The sequence below is a fragment of the Salvelinus sp. IW2-2015 genome, linkage group LG26 (assembly GCF_002910315.2).
Source record: "Salvelinus sp. IW2-2015 linkage group LG26, ASM291031v2, whole genome shotgun sequence".
In the NCBI taxonomy this organism is placed as follows: domain Eukaryota; kingdom Metazoa; phylum Chordata; class Actinopteri; order Salmoniformes; family Salmonidae; genus Salvelinus; species Salvelinus sp. IW2-2015.
This window is the reverse complement of record NC_036866.1, coordinates 14,442,404-14,467,889: the sequence shown is the minus strand read 5'-3', so window position 1 is coordinate 14,467,889 and position 25,486 is coordinate 14,442,404. Positions and strand designations below refer to the sequence as shown.

General features: G+C 40.6%; 1 pseudogene; it reads right to left on the bottom strand.

Moving 5' to 3' along the window:
• Positions 1–3,207: 3,207 nt before the first annotated feature.
• The window catches only part of LOC111952709 (potassium/sodium hyperpolarization-activated cyclic nucleotide-gated channel 2-like), a 148,139-nt pseudogene continuing 125,860 nt past the window's right edge, over positions 3,208–25,486 (bottom strand).

The following is a 25,486-nucleotide window of genomic DNA, read 5'->3' as shown; positions in this document are numbered from 1 at the left end:
CAGTGTCTAGTCTAGGTGTATGTATGTCTATGGCTGCCTAGATTGGTTCTCAATTAGAGACAGCTGTCTATCGTTGTCTCTGATTGGGAACCATATTTAGGCAGCCATATCCATTGGGTAGTTCGTGGGTTATTGTCTATGTCTATGTGTAGTGTTAGCACTATTTTGGATTATAGCGTCACGTTTGTTCGTTGTTTTTTGTAGTTTGTAAAGTGTTCTTCGTTTTCGTCTTCATTAAAAATAGAAGATGTATTCAAACCACGCTGCGCTTTGGTCCTCCTCTCTTCCACCATATAACGATCGTGACACTTGGAAAATATTGGCATGTATTTTAMATTTCTCAAATACACAGACAAGTGTAATTTCAAATAGAAGTATTCAAATACATGCATTTGAACCCAGGTCTGCTTGGTCCTATGGGTATTTGGAAACAAGTGTTTGAAAATAGTTTCAAATTGTATTTATATTAAATTATTTGATAATACCTTCAAATACTTCAAATAGAAATAGTTAATTCAGCCAAATTATTTTCAAATACTAAAACACACAGACAACAAAAAACACTTAAATAAGCATATATTTCAACCCAGGTCTGGCACCCACCACGCAGAAATGTCAATGGGATTTATTTTAAAATTCAAGTTTGTATCTCAAATTTGAATTAAGCCCTACTGTGTTTGTAGTAGTTCTGGCCCCAGTCAGGATGTCTGTCTAATTGTGAATTAATATCTCCTCTAGAATTGAGTGTGTGAGGTAGATTACAAAGCCTGAAAATGTCAACTCATGCAACACTCGCTCCAAACACTCTCTCCACCATGATTGGCCCACTTTTCAAAAGCCACTATTTGAATATTTCATTTGTGAGCATTAAATCTCTGTGTCATCCTTCTCTAATCCACGTTCTGCCTGATTTATCTCCCAGCTTTACATGCTCATTCTCCACAATTACTTACTCAGCAACATAGAAAAAACTGCCAGTAATACTGTGCATTGGGAAAGTATTCAGACCCCTTAACTTTTCCAAATTTTGTTAGTCTTATTCTAAAACGGATTTAATGTTTCCCCTCATCAATCTCCACACAATGCCCCATAATGAAAAAGCAAAAACAGTTAAATTTTTATCAACTTTATATATATAAAAAAAWAAWATATGACATTTACATCCATCAGACCGTTTACTCAGTACTTTGTTGAAGCACTTTTGGCAGCGATTACAGCCTCGAGTCTTCTTGAGTATGACACTACAAGCTTGSCACACCAGTATTTTGGGAGTTTCTCCCATTCTTCTCTGCAGATCCTCTCAAGCTCTGTCAGATTGGATGGGGAGCGTCGCTGCACAGCTATTTCCAGGTCTCTCCAGAGATGTTCGCTCGGGTTCAAGTCCGGGCTCTGGCTGGGCCACTCAAGGACATTCAGAGACTTGTTTCCGAAGCCACTCCTGTGTTGTCTCGGCTGTGTGCTTAGGGTTGTTGTCCTGTTGGACGGTGAACCTTCGCCCCAGTCTGAGGTCCTGAGAGCTCTGGAGCAGGTGTTCATCAAGGATGTCTCTGTACTTTGCTCTGTTCATCTTTCCCTCAATCCTGACTAGTCTCCCAGTCCCTGCCGCTGAAAAACATGATGCTGCAGCCACCACCATGCTTCACCGTAGGGATGGTTCCAGGTTTCCTCCAGATGTGACACTTGGAATTCAGGACAAAGACTTCAATCTTGGTTTCATCAGACGAGAGAATCTTGTTTCTCATGCTCTGAGAGTCCTTTAGGTGCCTTTTGGCAAACTCCAAGAGGGCTGTCATGTGCCTTTTACTGAGGAGTGGCTTCTGTCTGGCCACTCTACCATAAAGGCCTGATTGATGGAGTGCTGCAGAGAAGGTTCTCCCATCTCCACAGAGGAACTCTAGAGCTCTGTCAGAGTGACCATGGGGTTCTTGGTCACCTCCCTGATCAAGGCCCTTCTCCCCCAATTGCTCCGTTTGGCTGGGTGGCCAGCTCTAGGAAGAGGCTTGGTGGTTCCAAACTTCTTCCCTTTAAGAATGATGGARAACGCTGTGTTCTTGGGGAACTTCAAAGCAAAATTATTTGGTACCCTTCCCCAGATCTGTGCCTTGACACAATCCTGTTTCGGAGCTCTACGGACATTTCCTTTGACTTCATGGCTTTGTTTTTACTCTGACAAGCACTGTCAACTGTGGGACCTTATATAGACAGGTGTGTGCCTTTCCAAATCATGTCCAATCAATTTAATTTACCACAGGTGGATGCCATACAATTTGTAGAAACATCTCAAAGTTTATCAATGGAAACAGGATGTACCTGAGCTCAATTTCAAATATAATAGCAAAGGGCCTGAATAATTATGTAAATAAGGTATTTCTGTTTTTTATTAATACATTTGCAAACATTTCTAAAAACCTGTGTTTCGCTTTTGTCATAATGGGGTATTGTGTATAGATTGATGAGAAAAAATATAATTTCATCCATTTTAGAATAAGGCTGTAATCTAACAAAATATGGAAAAAGTCAAGGGGTCTGAATAGTTTCTGAATACACGGTACATYAGCATCTCCATAAGTTACCACATTTTTCAAACCGTCACAGTTCCTGTAAAATACACTGAATTCGGACAGGGGGTAATAAACTACTTGGAGAACATAGACGCTTAACTTAGCATAGGGGTGACCTTTTTAAACTTTCTCTGAAGTCTGACAGTGAGAAAATGTCTACACCAGAGTCAGGAGTCAAGGGCTAACTTGGTAATTGGTTTGAGGATACTTCAGGAGAAGTGTTCAGGAAAATTTGCAAAGCTGAGAGACAACAATGCCCTGAAGATAGTATTTACATATATTTCATGTTAGAATTGTTGTATTGCACTGGACAAATAATTGATGCTTTCAAAAATAAATAAGCAAATATGCACATCTGTCAAATTCTTGATAGAGTTGCTGCTGTGTATAGAGTTGAATAACACAGTGGCACAAGTTTAATCATTTCAGTTCCTCTGAATAGAACAAAAAATATACTAATTGTTATAAAATATGACCCATATGTACAGTTAATCTACTGTAAGCCTGAAGGCTTAAAGTTAATTAAAAGTTTCTCCCTGGAAATGTAAACCAAAATATCAATAACTCTTTCTTATTTCACTTGTTATTGCTTCATATATTTATTCAAGTTACAAGTTACAACAAACATCCCAAGAAAGATGTTGGAAAAAGGCTAAACACATGACAGCAATATTAGCTATTGGAGAGGATAAGTGTTATTTGAGAAATGAGACCCTGAAAAAAATGTATATAGGGGCTTCAGGGGATTCAGAACGGATCTGCCATGTACCTTTAAGAAAGGCTTCCCAAAACAAACATTAATCGGCAGTTCAAAATTCCACAACATTTTATGGTATTGTATTTATAGATTTTTTTGTAAAACTTCCTCATTTATTGCTATTCAAATAGTCTGACCAGAATTCAGCCATTAAAACCATCTACAGTGCCTTCAGAAAGTATTCACACCCCTTGACTTTTTTCACATTTTGTTRTTTTACAGCCTGAATTTAAAATGAATTAGATTTTTTAAAAGTCTCACTGGCCTACACACATAACCCCATAATGTCAAAGTGAAATTAGTTTTGCCTCGTAAAAAAGGGCACCTATTGGTAGATGGGTAAAAAAAAAAGCTGACACTGAATATCCGTTTGTGCATGGTGAAGTTATTAATTACACTTTGGATGGTGTATCAATACACCCAGTCACTACAAAGATACAGGCATCCTTACTAATCCTGATGCTGGAAAAGAAGGAAACTGCTCAGGGATTTCACCATGAGGCCAATGGTAATTTTAAAACAGTTACAGAGTTTAACGGCTGTGATAGGAGAAAACTGAGGATTGATCAGCAACATTGTAGTTACTCCACAATACTAAATACACATTCATCCTGTATTGAATACACATTTTCCAAAACATGTATCCTGTTAGCAACAAGGCACTCAAGTAATACTGCAAAAAATGTGGCAAAGTAATGAACTTGTTGTCATGAGTGTTATGTTTGGGGCAAATCCAATGCAGCACATTACTGAGTACCACTCTCCATATTTTCAAACATAGCGGTGGCTGCATCATGTTATGGGTATGCTTGTAATCGTTAAGGACTGGGGAGTTTTTCAGGATAAAAAAGAAACGGAACTAAGCACAGGCAAAATCCTAGAGGAAAACCTGGTTCAGTCTGCTTTCCACCAGACACTTTGAGAGGAATTCACCTTTCAACAGGACAATAACCTAAAACACAAGGCCAAATCTACACCGTAAGAAGACAGGGCTTACTAAGAAGACAGGGAATGTTCCTGAGAGACCAAATTACAGTTTTGACGTCAATCTACTTGAAAATCTATGGCAAGACCTGAAAATGGTTGTCTAGCAATGATCAACAACCAATTTGACAGAGCTYRAWGAATTTTGAAAATAATAAATGGGCAAATGTTGCACAATCCAGTTGTGGAWAGCTTATAGAGACTTACCTAGAAAGACAGCTGTAATTGCCGCCAAAGGGCTTCTACAAAGTATTGACTTTGACTCAGGGGTGTGAATACTTACGTAAATGATTAACTTTGCCATTATGGGGTATTGAGTGTAAATGGCTGAGAAAATCAATCCATTTAATCCATTTTGAATTCAGGCTGTAACACAACAAAATGTTGAATAAGTCAAGGGGTATGAATACTTTCTGAAGGCACTGTACTTCCCCTTAAAGCACATGAAAGTTCCCMAAAAAGTTTCACTGGGCATCATTTCCAGCAATTATTTCCAAACCCAGAACCTTGTACCACCTTCTTTCACCACCCTCAAGGTGAATGATACAGTAAAACTCATGACGATACACAATTGAAGGAACATAATAACAGTCAAAAATAAAATGGGGCCTGGGGGGGTCCAATCTTCTCTCTCATTACATAGTAATGGCGGGGGGAGGGGGCGGGGTGATTGAGATGCAGATAAATTGGATATTGGGGCTTGGGAAGCCTCTTCCTCTAATGCTTTTGGACACGAATCAGCGGAGGCCGCTCAGGCCGATAAACACATTTAGTGACAACACTTGCGGTAAGAAACACATCACCCTCCAAAATGTCTGCACTGCCCTTGCTACAGATTAGAATAGAATGGGAGCATTTAGCTGGGAGCAATACAGAAGCATTATGCACATTGAACACCCAGTCTACCTTAATGAGATGTTATATTACTGTATGACTTTGAGTGGAAAGGGGGAAAAAAATTGATTTGTTTAGAATTTCTATTAATCTAAAAAAAAGTCTTATAATGGATGGACAATACAGATGAGATGACATGTATCAATAAAAAGTTTAATGTATTCATTAAATGGAATTATTTATGCAATCGAACCACGAGGCATCAGTCTCTGTCTGGACATGCTCTGTCTGGATATTAGCATTGTCAATTACGCTGCAAAGTGCATTCAGAACTTCAGCCAGACTATTATCTTGGATATCTTTCAAAGAAAGCAAAACTATGAACTGCCTATTCTAAACTTAACTATGCAAATAACCTGATATGAAATTCCATCAGGGTTTATTGAAATACAGTATGTTGATTTACAGTATGTTGATATTCGTGTGACTCATAACCCATATCAACATGCATATGCATCATCCTATGGGGACGGATGACCTCATTGAAACTGTATCACTTGATGCCAAGCTGTAGTGTTTTGAAAAGGCAAAGCCAGAATGGAATGTCATGTATGATACGGTAGATTCCATAGTAAAAAAATTAAACATACCTACACCATCTTCTGCAAAGACCATTTGAGAGAGGGGGGATGAGTTATATTTTATATTAATTCCTTATGAAGAAACTCATAGTCATACTTATACCCATACACACACTTATGGACGAAGGACATGGCTTCAAATGTTACAATCATAGTTTTCTTTTCTTCAGTGATATATTACTAATCCCAGGCCATATTGTGTTTGTAGAAGCCCAACTATGGTCTGGAAAAAAATRCAAATGTCAAACAATTCCCTGTATAGCCTTTGAATGCATTCATTTAAGATGTGGTGTGAAGAAAAAACAAATATTTAGCATTTTCTTGTTTTCTGAAACAATATTACAGTGGCATGAGTAGAACTTGTGCTAAAGCCGGTCCATAGACAAAAAAGGAAATCCCAGAACACTTCTGCAAAGTGTGGATGTCATCGTTGTCATCTGAAGCAGGTCCCAGATTTTCTTTTTGTCCCAGCCAGTTTGTATTGTTGGGAGTATATAGATAGTGGGTGACAGATGTTATGTATGTTGAATATGGTTACAGTAAACACAGCAAATAAAGGAGATGTGGGAAGAAGGTGCTACCATTACGTACGGTCGGTATCTGTCTGTGGATGGAGTAGAAACATCCCACCTTTGACAATAACTCTGTATACAGACTTCATATTGTTAGTCATACATTTTCCATCAGCTCCTGTCTGTCTCTCCCTGTCATCACCAGTCACACAGCATACATTCTTTAAGTCAGATTTAGCCCCGCAGGGAGAATTATAGGGTAGAAGGAAGAAACCTTTGGAGTTCCCACAACCAAAAAGCACTGGCTCTGCAGGAATCTAATAAAGGTCACAAATTGGAAGAGAGCCTCGATCTGGCACGGTCTGTCTCAGGGAGGCTGGCTATAGAATCCCTCTTGGGTAATCCTGAGTCCAGCATGCCCACTCCCATGCCCATCCCCATGCCCATCCCCAGCGATGTAACAGTCCCCGGGAGGGAGGCTAGAGGGAACGCCCCCGCAGACATCTGGTGGGGAAGCACCATCCTATGAGTCATAGCGCTCCTGACCCCTGCATGGCCCGAGGGGGTCTGAGGGGGCCCGATGGAGGTGGAGGAGACACGGGTGGACTGTGATGGGCAGGGAGCCACGGGCTGAGCCCCTCCCTGGGGCAGGGAGGGCTGAGAGGCGGACAGTGCCCTGGCATTCTGACCCAGACTGCCAATGTGCAGAGACCGGGTGCTGTTATGGGTGTTGGGCCTGTGTGTGGGGCTGGGCACAACTTGCTGGACCAGGGAGACCTGGGAGCCAGAAGAGGGCCCGTACTGGAATGTCCGTCCCCCAGCCACTAAGGGGCTCTGGATGGGGGGGCTGGAGAGGGCCGTGACGAATGCACCACTGGCGTGCAGCTGGGGATGCATGGTCTGCTGGGTCTGGGGGGTAGAGGAGGCTGGCACTGGGCTGGCTACACTCTGCATCACCTTGAACCTCCGCACCATCCGGGGGGACTGCAGGCCCTCACCCCCTGCCAGAGGGCCTACCATGGGGGGACAGAAGCTCATGGCCACAGCCTGCTGGAGGGTGGCAATGGCTGAGCTCTGGGGAGGGCCAAGGGGGGCGAAGATGCCGCCATGTGTGGGTGGGTTGGACATGGACATGACACGGGGCCTATGCAGGTCCACCTGCTGCACCATCTCACGGTCATATTTCACAATCTCCTGGATCATCTCGTTCTCCCGGTTGTTCAAGACGCCCGAATTGAGGTCATGCTGAACCTTGTGCATTAGGATCGAGTTCTTCTTCCCTGAGGAGGCGAGACAGAAGACGAGAGATGAGACTGAGCAGACACTGTTCCTCTGTAGAATCAGCATAATCAATACATTATACAAAGTAATAGCCAAATGGTCCAATGACTACTCCTGATAGTGCCCTACAGTAATATAATTCTCCCCCCTAATTGGTTGGTATTAGAGCAGTCGCTGGCATAGCAGAAAAGAGTTTGGGGCAGCTGGAAGCAGGACAGACATGTATTTATACACTGTTTCAGCCTGCCTATCTGGAGGTTAGTCTTTAATTGAATTCACAGATGGTAATTTTGCACTGACAAGGGAAGAGACGCTCAAGCATCAGTATGTGTGTCAGTGAGTTCACTGTAGATGTTTTTACTCGTGTGTGTTTGTGTTGTGTGTATGCCCCCAAGCTGAATTGTAAACACAAATTATGTCACACACACACACAGATCTCTTGCGGTGAGGATGGGTGGCCAGTGTTTTTGCAGAGTCACCCAGAGAAGACGTGAGGAGGAGGAACACGTGCCTRTGGCATGAGTGTGTGTGTGTGTGCGTGCGTGCGTTTCTCTCTCTGTGTGTGTGCGTGTGTGTTTGTGATGTCTGTGTGGGGCTGGGTTGGTGGTGGTGTAGGGGGAGAAACCAATTTGCAGCTGAAATTGCTTCCTTCACGGAGCTTACACAGGCAGCCAGTGAGATCCCAGATCCATCGCTCTCATCTCCCCAGCTTTCAAAACATTTCTAATTGAACACACATAAAAACTCCTCTGATTATTACTTCCGCTCCCCTCTCATGTTTCTGAGTTGCATCTTTACGCTTTGTTTTTCCCATCAGCAGGGGATTTTCAACTTGTCTGTCTCTATTGGGCTCTTAAAAACAAATAGCGCGACACCCACATAAAAACGTCAAGTAGAATTGGGCTCCAACTGGTACATGAGATAGTCTGAGGAGATGGGACACACAGTGCAGTCTGACAGGCACATTAACTCTCTCTTATTCAAGCTGCATAACTAGCTAGTATGATACAACTTAGTCTAGTTCACAGCAGAGTGGCGGCTGCTCTGTAATATAGCCTACCCGTCAAGTCAAAAAGGCTAATTGCATGATGAGTCTTTAGGGTCAGGATATAGTTCAGTGAATCCGGTCTACTTCCAGCAAGCCAAAATTGGTTCAGTGAAAGTTCCCAGAACGTTTGTTAGGTCTGGCAAATGTTCTCATAACACAAAAGTRTCCAGTTGTCCTGATAATTATAGAATATTTGAATAAAACATTTGTCTGATGCTGAAAAAACTTTCCTAGAACCCATTTAATCTTTAAAGGTTTTCCAGAATTTTTCATTGGATTGTGGGGAAATCACAAACGACATACAATACTGTGCAAAAGTTTTAAGCAGGCGTGAAAAAATGCTGTCAAGTAAGAATGCTTTCAAAAATAGACATGTTAATATCAATTAACAAAATGCAAAGTGACTGAACAGAAGAAAAATGTACATCAAATCAATATTTGGTGTGAACACCCTTTGCCTTCAAAACAGCATCAATTCTTCAAGGTACACTTGCACACAGTTTGAAGGAACTCAGCATGTAGGTTGGCCCAAACATCTTGGAGAACTAACCACAGTTCTTCTGTGGATTTAGGCAGCCTCAGGTGCTTCTCTCTCTTCATGTAATCCCAGACAGACTCGATGATGTTGAGGTCAGGGGCTCTGTGGGGGTCATACCATCCCTTCCAGGACTCCTTGTTCTTCTTTACACTGAAGATAGTTCTTAATGACTTTCGCTGTGTTTGGGGTCGATGTCATGCTGCAGAACAAATTTGGGGCCAATCAGATGCCTCCCTGATGGTATTGCATGATGGATAAGTATCTGCCTGTATTTCTCAGCATTGAGGAGACCATTAGTTCTGACCAAATCCCCAACTCCATTTGCAGAAATTCAGCCCCAAACTTGCAAGGAACCTCCACCATGCTTCACTGTTGTCTGCAGACACTCATTTGTGTACCGCTCTCCAGCCCTTTGGCAAACAAACTGCCTTCTGCTACAGCCAAATATTTCAGGTGTTGACTCTGTATTTTCATGCATAGTTGAGTCGCTTGGCCTTGTTTCCACATGGAAGGTATGTCTTTTTGGCCGCAGGTCTTCCATGAAGGCCACTTCTGACCAGACTTCCCCGGACAGTTGATGGGTGTACCAGTGTCCCACTGTTTTCTGCCAATTCTGAGCTGATGGCACTGCTGGACATCTTCCGATTGTGAAGAGAAGTAAGCATGATGTGTCTTTCATCTGCTGCAGTAAGTTTCCTTGGCCGACCACTGCGTCTACGGTCCTCAACATTGCCCGTTTCTTTGCTTCTTCAAAAGAGCTTGGACAGCAAATATGGAAACCCCTGTGCCTTGAAATTTCTGTCTAGGATAGATCTTGCTGATGCAGTATAACTACCTTGGGTCTTGTTGCTGTGCTCATTCTTGCCATGGTGTATGACTTTTGACAGTAACCTGTCTTCACCAACCTCACCTTGTTAGCTGAGTTTGGCTGTTCCTCACCCAGTTTATTCCTCCTACACAGCTGTTTCTGTTTCAGTTAATGATTGTGTTTCAACCTACATATTGGATTGATGAATATTAGCACCTGTTTGGTATAATTGTTTAATCATACACCTGACTATATGCCTACAAAATCCTTGACTTTGTGCAAGTGTAACTACTCTGGTCAACCTACCAGGGTAGTTACAAACAACAGTATTGATCACATCTTTACTAATGCCGCAGATATTTGCTTTAAAGCAGTATCCAAATCGATAGGATGTAGTGATCACAATATAATAGCCATATCTAGGAAAACCAAAGTTCCAAAGGCTGGGCCTAAAATAGTGTATAAGAGTTCATACAATAAGTTTTGTAGTGATTCATATGTTGATGATGTAAATAATATTTGCTGGTCTGTGGTGTGTGATGAGGAGCAACTAGATGCTGCACTTGACGCATTTATGAAACTACTTATTCCAGTTACTAATAAGCACGCACCCATTAAGAAAATGACTGTAAAAACTGTTAAATCCCCTTGGATTGATGAGGAATTGAAAAATTGTATGGTTGAGAGGGATGAGGCAAAAGGTATGGCAATTAAGTCTGGCAGCCCAACTAATTGGCAAACGTACTGCAAATTAAGAAATCATGTGACTAAACTAAATAAAAATAAACTACACTATGAAACAAAGATAGCCAACTCGGCTCCTTCATTCATTGAATCAGATGGCTCATTTATCACAAAGCCCACTGATTTTGCAAACTACTTGAATGACTTCTTCATTGGCAAGATAAGCAAACTTAGGGATGACATACCAGCAACAAAYGATGACATCCAAGTATATCGGACCAAATTATGAAAGACAAGAATTGTACTTTTGAATTCCGAGTCAGTGTGGAAGAGGTGGGAAAAAATATTATTGTCTATCAACAATGACAAGCCCCCGGGGTCTGACAATCAGGATGGAAAATTACTGTGGATAATAGCAGACAATATTGCCACTCCTATTTGCCACATCTTCAATTTAAGCCTACAAGAGAGTGTGTGCCCTCAGGCCTGGAGGGAAGCTAAAGTCATTCCGCTACCCAAGAATAGTAAAGCCCCCTTTACTGGCTCAAATAGCCGACCAATCAGCCAGTTATCAAATTGTGTTTGACCAGATACAATGCTATTTCACAGTAAACCAATTTACAACAGAATTTCTTCATGCTTATAGGGAAGAACACTCAAAAAGCACAGCACTTACACAAATGATTGGCTGAGAGAAATTGATGATAACATTATTGTGGGGGCTGTCTTGTTAGACTTCAATGCAGCTTTTGACATTATCGATCATAGTCTGCTGCTGGAAAAACATACAGTATATGTTATGGCTTTACACCCCCCCCCCCTGCTATAATGTGGATAAAGAGTTACTTGTCTAACAGAACACAGAGGGTGTTCTTTAATGGAAGCCTCTTAAATATAATCCCGTTAGAATCTGGAATTCCCCAGGGTAGCTGTTTAGGCCCCTTGCTTTTTCAGTTTTCACTAACAACATGCCCCTGACTTTGAGTAAAGCCAGAGTGTCTATGTATGGGGATGACTCAACACTATACACATCAGCTACTACAGTGACTGAAATGACTGCAAAACTCAACAAAGAGCTGCAGTTAGTTTCAGACTGGGTGGCAAGGAATAAGTTAGACCTAAATATTTCTAAAACTAAAATCACTGTATTTGGAACAAAACACTCGCTAAACCCTAAACCCTAAACCTCAACTAAATATTGTAATAAATAATGTGGAAATTGAACAAGTTGAGATGACTAAACTGCTTGGAGTAACCCTAGATTGTAAATTGTCATGGTCAAAACATATTGATGCAGTAGTAGCTAAGATGGGGAGAAGTCTGTCTATAATAAAGCGATGCTCTGCCTTCTTAACAACACTATCAACAAGGCAAGTCCTACAAGCCCTTGTTTTGTCGCACCTTGACTACTGTTCAGTCGTGTGGTCAGGTGCCACAAAAAAGGACTTAGGAAAATTGCAATTGGCTCAGAACAGGGCAGCATGGCTGGCCCTTGGACGTACACAGAGAGCTAATATTAATAATATGCATGTCAATCTCTCCTGGCTGAAAATGGAGGAGAGATTGACTTCATCACTACTTTTATTTATGAGAGAGATTGAGGTTGAATGCACCGAGCTGTCTGTTTAAACTCCTGGCACACAGCTCGGACACCCATGCATACCCCACAAGACATGGCACAAGAGGTCACTTCACAGTCCCCAAGTCCAGAACAGACTATGAGAGGCACACAGTACTACATAGAGCCATGACTACATGGAACTCTATTCCACATCAAGTAACTGACGCAAGCAATAAAATAAGATTTAAAAAAAAACAGATTAAAAAACACCTTATGGAACAGCGGGGACTGTGAAGCGGCACAGACACACGCACACACACGCACACACACACGCACGCGCACGCACGCACACACACACGATAACATATGCACTATACATACATATGGATTTAGTACTGTAGATATGTGGTAGTGGTGGAGTAGGGGCCTGAAGTCACACAGTGTGTTGTGAAATCTGTGATTGTATTGTAATGTTTTTTAAATTGTATAAACGGCCTTAATTTTGCTGGACCCCAGGAAGAGTAGCTACTGCTTCGGCAACTAATGGGGATCCATAATAAATACAAATACAAGTGTACCTAGAATAATTGATGCTGTGTTGAAGGCAAAGGGTAGTCACACCAAATATGGATTTGATTTAGATTTTTCTTCTGTTCACTCACTTTGCATTTAGTTAATTGATAAATATAATTTATTAACATGTCTAGTTTTGAAAGCATTCTTATTTTACCAAAAAATKTCACACCTGCCTAAAACTTTTTGCACAGTACTGTACACAAAACACAAAAACTGTCCAGTTGTGCGGATGATTCTGCAATCTTTCTTTTAGGGTCCAAAAAACATTCAACTGATGATGCAAGAATGTTCCTAGTACATATTTAATCTGTTATTTAAAGTGGAACTGATAACGTTTACAGTACAGACAATTATAATGTCAGTCAAAAATGTAAAATTCCCAGTTTATGCTACAAAACCAACTTTATGTTTTAAAAATAAATCATGTTTGACTCAACATTTGATGATGTACACTAAGGCTTTGTTGACAGAATAGATGGATGCAGTTCAATGCATGATTAATATAATTCACCAATACATTTGTTGGTAGTCCAATAAATATTACTATCAGGTTGTAAATCACAGCTGGCCTGGTACATTGTTTGCTGCCTCCATTCGGCATGCACTGTTTCAGTTTCAATGACTCGATATTTTGGACAACACGACACAACATAAAGAGAGACCTAAGAGGACAACATTCATAGTTGTTTGATTACTGTAAAGTTCACAAATGTAAGAGGACTCCTGTGGTATTAACATATTTGGAGAAATCCATTCAGGTGGCTTTTGGCCGAATGTGTTCTAGTGATCTAAAGTCATGCCTGTAAACACACAGTCCAGTTCAAAGTGAATGATGACAGGCCTATGTGGCAAATGGCTTGTTTGCATAAAGGCCTACTGTAGCTCTGGTTGGCTATGGTGCACCGGTCTGCGTAGACTTTGGTCCTGAACAAGACAGATATTTTTATTAGGTTTTATATACTACAGTGTCCTATTAATTGTCCAAAAGCATGCCCGATTTCCCACTCTATATTACTATATAATTTTCACAGAGGTCTCTGTAATTTCCAAACATTCAAAAAAATGTGAAAATGTGAAAATTAACATATCTAAGTACTCGCTTGTCAGAAAATGTTTAAAAAAGTGTAATATTCTTCTTTAGGGTGTATATGAACAGATTTGTATAAGATTTTATGTTGGGTTTTATTAAGGGCTGGATCAGCTTTAATGTTGCCGATAGATTGTTGCTTCCATCAATGTAATTGTCTGCATCATTTCCAATCCCCCATATATTTATATATCCATATACATGCATACATACGCATACCTATATACAGTTGAAGTCAGAAGTTTACATACATCTTAGCCAAATACATTCAACACAGTTTTTCACAATTCCTGACATTTAATCCTAGTAAAAATTCCCTGTTTTAGGTCAGTTACGATCACCTCTTTATTTTTAAAATGTGAAATGTTGGAATAATAGTAGAGAGAATGATTTATATCAGATTTATTTCTTTCATCACTTTCCCAGTGGGTCAGAAGTTAACATACACTCAATTAGTATTTGGTAGCATTGCCTTTAAATTGTTTAACTTGGGTCAAATGTTTCGGGAAGCCTTCCACAATCTTCCCATAATAAGTTGGGTGAATTTACGATCACCACTTAATGACTCCAACCTAAGTGTATATAAACTTCTGATTTCAACTGTATATATATATATATCAGAAGTTTACATACATTTAGGTTGGAGTCATTAAAACTTGTTTTCAACCACATACATATGTACATACATACACACTTTTTTTTAGAATATACCCTTATTATTCCCAACAAACCCTACCACCCCTCCCCTAATTGGAGTAAACTAATAAACAATAACACTTAGGCTTCTACCTTCCGTTTATACATACTATACACATTTTACATACAGACACAATCTATTTTACAATAGTTATATTTTGTTTGTTTTTAGTCCTGGCCTTCCTCTATTTCTGATGTCCATCCAGTTTGATTTCTATTTGTAACTGTGCTATTTCACAACATTTCTGAACCTATATACATTTTACAGACCCCGTATGTTTTACATTTGATATCTTGTTGTTATTAGTCCCACCCTTCAGCTCCATTCAACCCCTCCCAACTATCTCTTAACACCATCCATTTTGGAATTCTTTTTGCCATATATTTTTCAAATCTTCTGTGATGCTTCACAAAAGTACTGAACCTTTCTATTCTCATAGCTCCTACAGATTTTTACTAAAATAATTATTATATTATTGATCAATTGTCTATGACTTTTCAAATCCCCCAGTATTGCTATCTGCAGCGTTAGTTCTAGGTAAATGTTGGAATTCTTCAGCCATTCCTGGACCTGTGACCAAAAACAAGCTACAAATGGACAGTACCAAAATAAGCCAAATCTGCAGAGCTGGGAAGATTGTATCCCCCATATATATATATAACATTCTATTGGTTGCAAGAATTTTGTATAATTTATATTGAAAAATTCTATGTTTTGAATCCGGCATTGTTTTGCCTGTCAAATTAATAAACCATGTGCCATGGAATGGGTACATCAAAATCTCTTCCCAACTATTTTGCAATTTATATGGCACAACTGTAAATGTTTTGGTCCTTAAGAAACTGGTATATTTTTTAATTTTTCACAATTTTTGTGACAATTTTTGGTCTGTAATGCAGGGCCGACAGACAAGTTCCTTACTTTTTCCCCCTTTCACTTGTCTCTTTCATTTTTGTGGTAATGTTGCAATTAGCTGGTTGTAATTGTGGGTAGAGCAGACATTTTCATATGTCTGTGTTAGCTGCATGTGTGACAACTCCACCAGTCCTATTCATTATACCATTTACAAAGAGTATACCTTTTTTTAAATGTTATAAAAAAAATAAAAATAAAATATCAATTAGTATATTTGAGTTTATCCACAATAGTTGTTGCATTATTTGTTCTGTCTTTTAAGGTGGATTAAACTGGAATTGCAACCAACTTTGTTTAAAAATAACAATATTTTGGAGATGATTTCGTTTTCAAATAACCGAAAGTGAGCAGTTGTAATCTGAATAAATGGAAAAACGCCATTCTTGGACATGGGGTGAGACATTCTTACTAATTTACTAGAGAACCATTTCAGATTTAAGTATAACTTTTGTATGACTGATGCCTTTAGTGAGAGGTCTAATGGTTTAATATTTAATAATTTCTGCCCTCCGAATTCACATTCGTTATATAAATATGCCCTTTTAATTTTGTCTGGCTTGCCATTCCAAATAAAATTGATTATTTTTTGTTCATATAATTTAAAAAGCAGGTCACGAGGGGTAGGCAAAACCATAACCAATTAGGTGAACTGTGATATGTTTAAAGAGTTAATCTGGGTGATTTTTCCACAAATAGACAGGTATTTTCCTTTCCATGGTAGCAAGATCTTATCTATTTTTGGTAACTTTCTATTAATATGTATTGGAGTGAGAATTTCTTTCTTTGTGGATCTCTATACCAAGTATGTCCACATCCCCGTCAGACCATTTTATTGGTAAACTACATGGTAATATAAAAGTTCCATTTTTTTGTGATCCAATACGTAATATAGAACACTAATTTGGTTTTAATCCAGAGAGGTTAGAACAAGTATCTATATCCTCTATGAGGCTGTGGAGGGATTCTAATTGTGGTTATAAAAGAAAACATGAATCATCAGCGTATAATGACACCTTTGTTTTAAGCCATGGATTTCTAATCCCTTAATATAATTGTTGGATCTAATTTTAACAGCTAACATTTTGATGGCAATAATAAATACTGGACAACCTTATTTTACTCCTCTTGACAGTTGAAAACGTTCTGAGATGTAGCCATTATTTACTATTTTACACCTAGGGTTACATAACTTTAACCCATTTTATAAGAGATTCTCCAAAATTGAAATATTCCAGGCATTTATATATAAACTCCAGTCGTACTTTATCAAAAGCCTTTTCAAAGCCAGCTATGAAAACCAGGCCTGGTTTCCCTGATATTTCATAGTATTCTATTGTTTCCAGTACTTATCTTATTTTATCTCCAATGTATCGTCCATGTAAAAAAAAAACTGTCTGATTAGGATGAATAATATCCGACAAAACCTTTTTAATTTTATGCGCCAAGCATTTAGCTAGAATTTTTGCATCTCAACACTGAAGTCTAAAAGGCCTCCATTTTTTAAATGTACTGGATCTTTATATATACCACTTGAATCCTGTTTCAGTAATAATAAAATCAGACCTACTTGTTGCGTGTCCAAAAATCTACCGTTTATATAGGAGTGGTTAAAACGTGCTAATAATGATCCTCTAAGTATATCAAAAAAGGTTTGGGCCGTATGCCATCCAGCCCTGGAGTTTTCCCGGACTTAAAGGCTTTAATTGCATCAAGAAACTCCTCCTCTGTAATTCGGCCTTCACATAAGATTTCATGTTGCTAAAATGCTGTCAGTTCCAATTTAAAGGTTCTCAGAATGTTTCTTTAAGTTGTAGGAACATTGTAGGGATATGACAAGAGATAGGTTGCCAAAACACAAAAACTGTCCAGTTGTGCTGACATTCAGATAGTGTTTGTATCAGGGTGCACAAAACCTTCCTTTGATTTTACAGGAATGTTGACAGAACAGCCTTTCTGAGTTCTTTAAAGGTTTCCAGAACATTCAATTAAGTTATGGGAGTTTGGGATGTTGCATACAGTACCAGTCAAAAGTTTGGACACACCTACTCATTCAAGGGTTTTTCTTTATTTTACTTTTTTCTACATTGTAGAATAATAGYGAAGAAATCAAAACTACATGGAAACATGTAGTAATCAAAAAGTGTTAAACAAATGAAAATATACACTGCTCAAAAAAATAAAGGGAACACTTAAACAACACAATGTAACTCCAAGTCAATCACACTTCTATGAAATCAAACTGTCCACTTAGGAAGCAACACTGATTGACAATAMATTTCACATGCTGTTGTGCAAATGGAATAGACAAAAGGTGGAAATTATAGGCAATTAGCAAGACACCCCCAAAAAAGGAGTGATTCTGCAGGTGGTGACCACAGACAACTTCTCATTCCYWWKGCTTCCTGGCTGATGTTTTGGTCACTTTTGAATGCTGGCGGTGCTCTCACTCTAGTGGTAGCATGAGACGGAGTCTACAACCCACACAAGTGGCTCAGGTAGTGCAGTTCATCCAGGATGGCACATCAATGCGAGCTGTGGCAAAAAGGTTTGCTGTGTCTGTCAGCGTAGTGTCCAGAGCATGGAGGCGCTACCAGGAGACAGGCCAGTACATCAGGAGACGTGGAGGAGGCCGTAGGAGGGCAACAACCCAGCAGCAGGACCGCTACCTCCGCCTTTGTGCAAGGAGGTGCACTGCCAGAGCCCTGCAAAATGACCTCCAGCAGGCCACAAATGTGCATGATTATTCTACAATGTAGAAAATAGTCAAAATAAAGAAAAACTCTGGAATGAGTATGATGACTTCTGTAACCGTAAAAGCCTTGTTTTCATTCATGTTAACATTAGAAGCCTCCTCCCTAAGTGTGTTTTATTCACTGCTTTAGCACACTCTGCCAACCCGGATGTCCTAGCCGTGTCTGAATCCTGGCTGAGGAAGTCCACCAAAAACCCTGAAATTTCCATCCCTAAATATAACATTTTCCAACAAGATAGAWTTGCCAAAGGAGGCGGTGTTGCAATCTACTGCAGAGATAGCCTGCAGAGTTCTGTCATACTATCCAGGTCTGTACCCAAACAATTTGAACTTATACTTTTAAAAATCCATCTTTCCAGAAACAAGTCTCTCATAGCCCTTGGTTCTCCCCAGAMCTGACTGCCCTTGACCAGCACAAAAACATCCTGTGGCGTTCTGCATTAGCATCGAACAGCCCCCGTGATATGCAACTTTTCAGGGAAGTTAGGAACAAATATACACAGGCAGTTAGGAAAGCTAAGGCTAGCTTTTTCAAGCAGAAATTTGCATCCTGTAGCACAAACTCCAAAAAGTTCCGGGACACTGAAAAATCCATGGAGAATAAGAGCACCTCTTCCCAGCTGCCCACTGGAYTTAGGCTAGGAAACACTGTCATCACTGATAAATCCACTATAATTGAGTATTTCAATAAGCATTTTTCTACGGCTGGCCATGCTTTCCACCTGGCTAACCCTACCCCGATCAACAGCCCTCCACCCCTCACAGCAAACTTGCACAAACCTCCCCCACTTCTCCTACACCCAAATCCAGATAGCTGATGTTCTGAAAGAGCTGGACCCCTACAAATCAGCAGGGCTAGACAATCTGGACCCTCTCTTTCTAAAATGATCTGCCGAAATTGCTGCAACCCCTATTACTAGCCTGTTTAACCTCTCTTTCGTATCGTCTGAGATTCCCATAGATTGGAAAGCTGCCGCGGTCATCCCCCTCTTCAAAGGGGGAGACACTCTAGACCCAAACTGCTACAGACCTATATATATTCTACGCTGCCTTTCTAAGGTCTTCGAAAGCCAAGTTAACAAACAGATCACAGACCATTTCGAATCCCACCGTACCTTCTCCGCTATGCAATCTGGTTTCAGAGCTGGTCATGGATGCACCTCAGGCACGCTCAAGGTCCTAAACGATATCATAACCGCCATCGATAAAAGACAATACTGTGCAGCCGTATTCATCAACCTGGCTAAGGCTTTCAACTCTGTCAATCACAACATTCTTATTGGCAGACTCAACAGCCTTGGTTCCTCAAATTATTGCCTCGCCTGGTTCACCTACTACTTCTCTGATAGAGTTCAAATCGGAGGGCGTGTTGTCCGGACCTCTGGCAGACTCTATGGGGGTGCCAGAGGGTTCAATTTTCAGGCCGACTCTCTTCTCTGTATACATCAATGATGTCGCTCTTGCTGCTGGTGATTCTTTGATCAACCTCTACGCAGACGACACCATTCTTTATACCTCTGGCCATTCTTTGGACACTGTGTTAACCAACCTCCAGACGAGCTTCAATGCCATACAACTCTCCTTCCGTGGCCTCCAACTGCTCTTAAATGCAAGTAAAACTAAATGCATGCTCTTCAACCGATCGCTGCACGCACCTGCGCGCCCATCCAGCATCACTACTCTGGACGGTTCTCACTTAGAATATGTGGACAACTACAAATACCTGTAACGGCTTTCATATTCGTCCTCCTCCTCGGACGAGGAGAGGCGAGACGGATCGGACCAATNTATTGTCAATCAGTGTTGCTTCCTAAGTGGACAGTTTGATTTCATAGAAGTGTGATTGACTTGGAGTTACATTGTGTTGTTTAAGTGTTCCCTTTATTTTTTTGAGCAGTGTATTTTAGATTTGAGATTCTTCAAAGTAGCAACCCTTTGCCTTGATGAAAGCTTTGCACACTCTTGGCATTTTCTCAACAAGCTTCATGAGGAATGCTTTTCCAACAGTCTTGAAGGAGTTCCTACATATGCTGAGCATTTGTTGGCTTCTTTTCCTTCACTCTGCGGTTCAACTCATTCCAAACCATCTCAATTGGGTTGAGGTTGGGTGATTGTGGTGGCCAGGTCATCTGATGCAGCACTCTATCACTCTCCTTGGTCTAATAGCCCTTACACAACCTGGAAGTGTGTTTTGGGTCATTGTCCTGTTGAAAAACCAATGATAGTCCCACTAAGCGTAAACCAGATGGGATGGTGTATCGATGCAGAATGCTGTGGGAGCTATGCTGGTTAAGTGTACCTTGAATTATAAATAAATCACTGACAGTGTCACCAGCAAAGCACCCCTACACCATCACACCTCCTCCTCCATGCTTAACGGTGGGAACCATACATGCAGAGATCATCCTTTCACCTAATCTGAGTCTCACAAAGACACAGAGGTTGGAACCAAAAATCTCAAATTTGGACTCATCAGACCAAAGGACAGATTTCCACCGGTCTAATGTCCATTGCTCGTGTTTCTTGGCCCAAGCAAGTCTCTTCTTCTTATTGGTGTCCTTTAATAGTGGTTTATTTGCAGCAATTCAATCATGAAGGCCTGATTCACAAAGTCTCCTCTGAACAGTTGATGTTGAGATGTGTCTGTTACTTGATCTGAAGCATTTATTTGGGCTGCAATCTGAGGAGCAGTTAACTCTAATGAACCTTTCCTCTGCAACAGAGGTAACTCTGGGTCTTTCTTTCCTGTGGCGGTCCTCATGAGAGCCAGTTTTATCATAGCGTTTGATGGTTTTTGCAACTGCACTTGAAGAAACTTATTGAAGAAAGTTCTCGAAATGTTCCACATTGACTGTCGTTTCTCTTTGCTTATTTGAGCTGTTCCTGCCATAATATGGTCTTGGTCTTTAACCAAATAGGGCTGTCTTCTGTATACCACCCCTACCATGTCACAACACAACTGATTGGCTCAAATGCATTAACTTCTTGAGAATACAGGGGGTGCTATTTTGCCATTAGCATAATTTGCTCTACAGATTAAACTGCCTCTTATTCAATTATTGCTCTTACTATATGCATATAAATAATACCATTGGAAAGAAAACAATCTCTAGTTTCTAAAACCGTTTCAATTTTGTCTCTGAGTGATACAGAAGTCATTTGACAGCACTTTCCATGACCAAGAAGAAAAAAGCAAGATGTGTATGCCAGCTTCAACGCTCTGCCTATATATGGTCGTGCCCCCTATGACCCGAAACACACCTCATTGGCCTTCCTCTGGGTGTCAATAACAGAGTGTTAAATGTGCCATTAAATCTGGAGAAACATAATGGAGATGTTTTCCAATCTGCTTAAGTTTTAAGGAGCTACAAACTTGTGTGCTGAGCAGAGAACTGGAAGGAGAGGCGGCCAAAGGAATAATTGGCTTTGGGGGTGACCAGTGAGATATACCTGCTGGAGCGCGTGCTACGGGTGGGTGCTACTATGGTGACCAGTGAGTGAGATAAGACGGGGCTTAACCTAGAGCGTACAGGTCGCAGTGGTGGGTAGTATATGGGGCTTTGGTGACAAAACGGATGGCACTGTGATAGACTGCATCCAATTTGTTGATAGAGTGTTGAGGCTATTTTGTAAATGACATCGCCGAAGTCGAGGATCGGTAGAATGGTCAGTTTTACGTGGTATGTTTGGCAGCATGAGTGAAGGATGCTTTGTTGCGAAATAGGAAGCTGATTCTAGATTTAATTTAGGATTGAGATGTTTAATGTGAGTCTGGAAGGAGAGTTAACAGTCTAACCAGACATCTAGGTATTGTCACGTTCCTACCTGTTTCCTTTGTCTTGTATTTATTTTAGTTGGTCAGGGCGTGAGTTGGGTGGGTTTGTCTATGGTTGATTTTCTATGTTGGGATTTTTGTGTTCGGCCTGGTATGATTCTCAATCAGAGGCAGCTGTCAATCGTTGTCCCTGATTGAGAATCATACTTAGGCAGACTGGTTTACGTGTGTTTTGTGGGTGTTTGTGTTTTCACCACACGGTACTGTATAGGTTTTCTGCACTTCGTTATTTGTTTTGTAATTCAGTGTTCATTTTTCGTTATATTAAATCATTATGAACATAACCACTCTGCGTATTGGTCCGATCCGTCTCGCCTCTCCTCGTCCGAGGAGGAGGACGAATATGAAAGCCGTTACAGGTATTTGTATTGTCCACATATTCAAGTGAGAACCGTCCAGAGTAGTGATGCTGGATGGGCGCGCAGGGTGCGTGCAGCGATCGGTTGAAGAGCATGCATTTAGTTTTACTTGCATTTAAGAGCAGTTTGGAGGCCACGGAAGGAGAGTTGTATGGCATTGAAGCTCGTCTGGAGGTTGGTTAACACAGTGTCCAAAGAATGGCCAGAGGTATAAAGAATGGTGTCGTCTGCGTAGAGGTTGATCAAAGAATCACCAGCAGCAAGAGCGACATCATTGATGTATACAGAGAAGAGAGTCGGCCTGAAAATTGAACCCTCTGGCACCCCCATAGAGTCTGCCAGAGGTCCGGACAACACGCCCTCCGATTTGAACTCTATCAGAGAAGTAGTAGTTGAACCAGGCGAGGCAATAATTTGAGGAACCAAGGCTGTTGAGTCTGCCATAAGAATGTTGTGATTGACAGAGTTGAAAGCCTTAGCCAGGTTGATGAATACGGCTGCACAGTATTGTCTTTTATCGATGGCGGTTATGATATCGTTTAGGACCTTGAGCGTGCCTGAGGTGCATCCATGACCAGCTCTGAAACCAGATTGCATAGCGGAGAAGGTACGGTGGGATTCGAATGGTCTGTGATCTGTTTGTTAACTTGGCTTTCGAAGACCTTAGAAAGGCAGCGTAGAAATATATTAGGTCTGTAGCAGTTTGGGTCTAGAGTGTCTCCCCCTTTGAAGAGGGGGATGACCGCGGCAGCTTTCCAATCTATGGGAATCTCAGACGATACGAAAGAGAGGTTAAACAGGCTAGTAATAGGGTGTGCATGATCGAATCATTTTAGAAAGAGAGGGTCCAGATTGTCTAGCCTGCTGATTTGTAGGGGTCCAGCTCTTTCAGAACATCAGCTATCTGGATTTGGGTGTAGGAGAAGTGGAGGTTTGTGCAAGTTTGCTGTGAGGGGTGGAGGGCTGTTGATCGGGGTAGGGTTAGCCAGGTGGAAAGCATGGCCAGCCGTAGAAAAATGCTTATTGAAATACTCAATTATAGTGGATTTATCAGTGATGACAGTGTTTCCTAGCCTATTCCAGTGGGCAGCTGGGAAGAGGTGCTCTTATTCTCCATGGATTTTTCAGTGTCCCGGAACTTTTTGGAGTTTGTGCTACAGGATGCAAATTTCTGCTTGAAAAACTAGCCTTAGCTTTCCTAACTGCCTGTGTATATTTGTTCCTAACTTCCCTGAAAAGTTGCATATCACGGGGCTGTTCGATGCTAATGCAGAACGCCACAGGATGTTTTTTGTGCTGGTCCAAGGGCAGTCAGTTCTGGGGAGAAACGGGCTATGAGAGATTGTTTCTGGAAAGATGGATTTTTAAAAGTATAAGTTCAAATTGTTTGGGTACAGACCTGGATAGTATGACAGAACTCTGCAGGCTATCTCTGCAGTAGATTGCAACACCGCCTCCTTTGGCAATCTATCTTGTTGGAAAATGTTATATTTAGGGATGGATTTTCAGGGTTTTTGGTGGACTTCCTCAGCCAGGATTCAGACACGGCTAGGACATCCGGGTTGGAAGAGTGTGCTAAAGCAGTGAATAAAACACACTTAGGGAGGAGGCTTCTAATGTTAACATGAATGAAAACAAGGCTTTTACGGTTCAGAAGTCATCATACTCATTCCAGAGTTTTTCTTTATTTTGACTATTTTCTACATTGTAGAATAATAGTGAAGACATCAAAACTATGAAATTACACATATGGAATCATGAAGTAACCAAAAAACTGTTAAACAAATCAAAATATATTTTATATTTGAAATTCTTCAAATTAGCAACCTTTTGCCTTGATGACAGCTTTGCATACTCTTGGCATTCTCTCAACCAGCTTCATGAGGAAGCTGGAATGCATTTCAATTAACAGGTGTTCTAGTTGAAAATGAATTGTGGAATTTCTTTCCTTCTTAAACTTCTCACGAGTCACCAACCCTGATCCGGAGCACCCCCACCACCCCCACTGAGTAGCATAGCTAGCATACCGTCACAAGTAACTTGTGCATCTAAATATCATTAATATCAACAGGTCCAAGACACCAGATGAAAGATACAGGTCTTGTGAATAAAGCCACCATTTCAGATTTTTAAAATGTTTTACAGGGAAGACACAATTGTTATCTCTATTAGCTAACTACGTTAGCAAGGACACGATTTTTTTACTCTCCAACAGTTTTTCCGCGTCAGTAGCTATCACTAATCATCTAATAAAAAATATATAGCCCAAACCAAGAAACAACTTCATAAGATTACAGTCTGATAACATATTTAGGTATAGCATAGTTTTTTTTTTTGAAAAATGTGCATTTTTCAGGTATAAATCACAGTCTACATTCAGCTGCAATCTGAAATAGTGCTGACCCAGCCAGCACATACAGAGACAGTATTAACGAATTACTCATCTTAAAACTATTCAGAAAAACAACCAGCGTACAGATATTGAAAGCCCAACATCTGGTGAATCCAAACAATATTTCTGATTTATTAAATGTTTTATAACGAAACAAAATGTAGCGCGACTAGTACCAGGCAAGATTCGGCTGGGCGCCCACGGCCAGTTCACATGCACAACAGATATGATATAACATCTGTAAATTGGGTCTTACTATGGCTGATCTTTCATCAGAATGTTGATCAAAGTGTCCTTTGTCAAGATGATTCGTTGGTTGCGTTCAGAATGGTTCCTTTCCACTCCATTTGCACAGGTACTGGTCGAGTGGCACGGATTTCTCAAACGAATAATAAAAAACAACGGAACACCGCAAACTCCCGAAAAAATTCAAATACTGATTAAACTATATTGAAAAAACATACATTACGATGATCTGGTCACATGTATCAAACAAACTTCGAGACGGAGATAATAATGGCCGTACAACAGAAGACAATCGCAGCTCCAAGTCGCACGATATAGAGAACCGGAAGTTGTCGGTCACGCCAAAGAATTAGCTCTCATTTCACATAGTCCCAGATAAAAAGATATTTTTTCCCTAGCGTGCTCCTCGGCTTGACAG